The 4,563-nt window shown below is 38.1% G+C and overlaps 1 pseudogene; it reads right to left on the bottom strand.

The window, feature by feature from the left end:
• Positions 1-3,507: 3,507 nt before the first annotated feature.
• LOC113354045 lies at positions 3,508-4,563 on the bottom strand (annotated as a pseudogene).

Genomic DNA, 4,563 nt, shown 5'->3' with positions numbered 1-4,563 from the left:
CTTTATGGGATCATGGTGTCTACAATTTCAGCAATATAAATAAGTCTCTGAAATCATGATTGAATATACAAGAATCTCACGTCTCACAGACAACATGAGATCAACATCTCATCAATTGAGCAATTACTCTCAACTGAGCAACTTCAATCATTCAGAACTTATCTTATTCAGAATACACAACACACACAATATTTGATTACCATTGATTCCACACATTTCTCAGCTTCCCTCCTACAGATCAACCCATCCTCTCTTGTGACCGAATTTACTATGGAACGGCCATTGTCTTGGTTTAGGCCGGAGTACTACAGATTGATTTCTCGAATTCAAAGCACTCCCTTCTTGCAGTGCATCTGTGTGAGGTTGAACACTTCGCTCGGTTCAAGTAGTCTCCCCCGTACGGTCGTCTCCTCAATTCCGTGAAAACCAGCAAATCGTTTTGCCCCATCTACAGTGTCGCACGCCCATTTAATCGCCTAAAATTTTCATGGGACATGACCGGCAATGATTGTGGTTCAGTGAATCATCTTCACCCACAATCACTCAGCCTTGCAAACTTGCATCAAAGTATGCAGCTGCCTTCACTCATAAGGCAATACGCAACGGAAGTCATTTCTTCTTTCTCTCTAACTCTTCATGCCCCCATAAGCATAAGAGGTTATGCCATGCATCAAACCAATCGACAAACTCACAAAATCAGCAAAATTAGAACAAAAATATTACTGCAACAAATCCATTTTATTGCACTAAAGGAAGATTACAAAACTCGTCCATCACATGGACCAAAACAGGCCATTCACCCTCTTGGTGAATGCCTAAAACTCTCTCTACATTAGTGGTTCTTCTCTTAAACGAACAACACTAAACTTATTGATTCCTAGGTTATTTATACTGACTAGGATCAGGCCAAAACTTCTGTGCAACCGTTGCACAAGCCTTGAACAGCCAAGTGTCCAAGTAGTTTCCATAACCGCCAACTTCAACTGCCACCTTTTGAGTTGTCACGCCAAAATGTGCCACACTTGTTCTTGGTGGTTATGAATACTCTAATATGGTTACACTACACCATTTTTTCCGATTCGAAACGGTTATTGAGCGTTACGAATCGGGGTTGTAACTGTTTAGGACCGTTACGAAAAGGGGTGCTACAAATTTTTTGTAACGGCCCAGCAGCCGTTACGATTTTTTTTTGTAACGGCTCTTGTAACAGCGAAGAGCCGTTACTACGTGGCACTGTCGTAACATGCTAGAGCCGTTACGAATTTATTTAGTAACAGAACGTTGTAACAAGCTGAAGCCGTTACGAATTTTTTTGCAACAGTAAAAAAATTACTGCCGGTCAACCTTGACCTGGTCAAAATCAGTCAGCAATGACCAATTTTGACCAGGTCAAGGTTGACCGGCAGCTCATTCTCGGCCGGAATACGCCGGAATTGAAAATAACTACCTGCATACACCTTTCATTTCTCCTTCACAATCAACATTATTTTTTTTTCAATCAAATTCATGTCCATTCAATCAATTCTAATCACATTCAAATGGATTCATACAAAGGATTCATAAAAATAGAACTTAAATTATTCTAAGTATCAAATAGTAGGGGAATGTATACAAATTCCCATAAGTATCAATTCATAGAAATTCCTATGTTCACAAATTTATATAACTTAGACTGTACATAGAAACTTACTGCAAATTTTCTATGTTCACAGCTAGAGCTGATAAACCAACTTGAAGCTGCAAATTTTAAGACTTCAAGTTCGAAATCCATGCATAAAGGTATAGATGAAAAGTATCTGCTAAGTTTAAACTTCCTAAGCATATATACCAACCTATGTTAAAAGCAGAAAAAACTTCAAAAAAATATAAATTGGGGAGAAGAACAATGAGAAATACTTACTGTGGTTTTGTAATAAGAACAAGCCCATGATTTAGTCATCAAGAGCTTCAACTGAAAATGCAACCACTGATCCAGGCCATCATTGCAATTGGTCCTGAAACAAACCAAAGTCCATAAGCTCTCTCGCACGCGCAACAAACAAGAGTCCCGTAAGAAACATGGAATCTAGAAATATACAAGTTAAGTACTTACCCGGTATTATAGCAGGTACACAAGTTGATGCCAATCCAGCTGTAGTTCACTTCCCACCAGCATAATACCTCGCAAGTATAAATTGAAGGTCAGAAACCACGCCTCTTAAACTTTATAGTACAAATATAACCAAGTGAAGTACTTACCAGGGATTGATATTTCCCCGGCTGGCTACTGCTGCTTCAGCTGACCTTGCGAGAAGTCCCCTGTGCATTCACATATAACAGAACAAAATCCACCCACATATATACAAATAAATGATGAACTGAAAGTGCATATCCATTCATAAGCCGGTTTGTGTTCACATAATTCAGGAAAAAGTTACATCGGACAAAAAAAGTTGCTTCAAGTAAAGCTATTCTTATGCACAACTGCATAAGAGTATGCGTATGAGTCAGCATACAGACAAAAGTGTGAACTGCAAAAAAAAGGGGGAAATAAGCCTAAATACTTGTTATGCAGCACTGCAGAAGTTTCTTCAAGTAAATCTATTCTTATGCACAACTGCGCAAGAGTATGCGTATCAGTCAGCATACATACAAAAGTGTGAACTGGAAAAAAGGGGAAAATAAGCCTAAAAACTTGTTGGCACTCACAGTTATTGCATCTGGCTTGGAAATAGTATCGATACACACCTTGGAAAGATATAAGGGTACAGGATCTCCGTGAATTATTTCTCCTAAACCACCAGTATATATGTTACCAGTTGCAACCACTTGACACTCGAAGTTCAGTAATGAACAACGCGGCATGCCATGTACTCCTGATGCAACTGGTGAACTCGTCGCAGCTTGTGGAAATGATAGAGGTGAAGCAGAAACACCCTGTGGAGATGATAGAGGTGAAGCAGAAACACCCTGTGGAGATGGAGATTTTGAGGTGTTGGCCAAGTTTGAGCCAACTGATGCTGGCATTGCAGATTGAATATCTTGAACTATGTGGCATAATTTTTCAATCAATTCTACTATACCTAATCAATTCATATCTACACATTCATATAAAAAAAACACAAATTTTTCTAAGTATCAATTTTTTTTTGTTAAGTATCAAATTCTGAGGGAATACATAGACAAAAATTTACTAAGTTTCAAAGTTCAGTTCACAGAAACTTAAAAAACTTTCTAAGTTCCTAACTTATATCTAAGTTTTCCCATGTCACAGGCTAACAGAAACACAAACACGACTCACATAAAAGCCTTCTCATGCCGCAGACTGCTGCATCTGAAGCAGGATAAACAAAGCTGATGGAATCCAACGCGACAACAGCTATGTATCTTCAATCCAATGGCCATTGCTCTTACATGATTTCTCTACCAAGAAAGAAGCAGCTACACAGTACTTCACCTGCAGACATAAAACACTGTTAACAACGGTTTAACAGCGACAATATGCGACTTGAGAGATTGAGTACCTTATTAATCTTTATCAGCACATTCATCAAACACACCAGAACTTCCAACTCTAAAATCCAGTTGCTTCTGATGCTTTAATCTATGACGCTCATCAAAACTTTCCCACCCTTCAAACTACTTGTGTGACATAATACTTGGATACATAAGACTATCACCTCTTGCACAAGTTTTAGATAAGAAAAAAATAGAATCAAAAGTCAATACCTGATTGAGAATATCAATTGTGATTTCTGTATTATGAAGATCAAGAGTCGAGAGCTGGGTGCACAGTTTGAATAGCATCGAAGGAAGGGATTTGAGGCCATTATTACTCAGATGCAGAGCCTACACAAACATGGGACTAAGTAAATGATGATATGATTCAGATAATTGACAATGGTAGGAAAAAAGAAGATTGGAGTACCTCAAGATTCCGTAAACTCCCAACTGTGTCAGGAAAGTCTACCAAGAGATTTGAGATCAACCTGCACCAAGAAATTTTTTCGGATCACAATGTAACAAATACGAATTTTTGGATAATAAAGTAAGATCATAATACCACCTCGACAAGGGAGACACAATTCCCTATATTCGACGGAACTGAGCTTATCCTGCCACCAAAGCAATAACATGAATAATTTAGAGAGAGCAATTACTTTAACTACGGTAAAATTCACAAAGTGAAAATGGTTATAAACGTGAGTATTACCTGTTGTTATTTACTTTCAAGATTTCCAGACGTGGAAAATTAGTCAGCTTGTTGTTTGCAACATGAAGTTGTGTTAGAGAGACCAAACCACCCAATCAAGACGGTAATGAAGTTAAACTGCACAAGATACATATAGCACGACAAATTACAAACATAATAAAATTACAATCCCCTTCAAATCGAAGAAAACCAATAGTATATACTAAAGCGTATACCTGGATTGAGTTTAAAGAACCAATCTGAGAAGGAATTTCATGAATAGAATTTCTACTTATATCCAACACTCTTAAGGAAGACCCACAACCCCATACTTTTTCAGGTATGACCTTCAATTTAAGAGATCTCCTCAGCAGCAAACTGCTGCTCCTCAT

This window comes from Papaver somniferum, chromosome 1 (genome assembly GCF_003573695.1).
Source record: "Papaver somniferum cultivar HN1 chromosome 1, ASM357369v1, whole genome shotgun sequence".
Classification (NCBI taxonomy): domain Eukaryota; kingdom Viridiplantae; phylum Streptophyta; class Magnoliopsida; order Ranunculales; family Papaveraceae; genus Papaver; species Papaver somniferum.
This window is presented reverse-complemented; position numbering and strand designations above follow the sequence as displayed.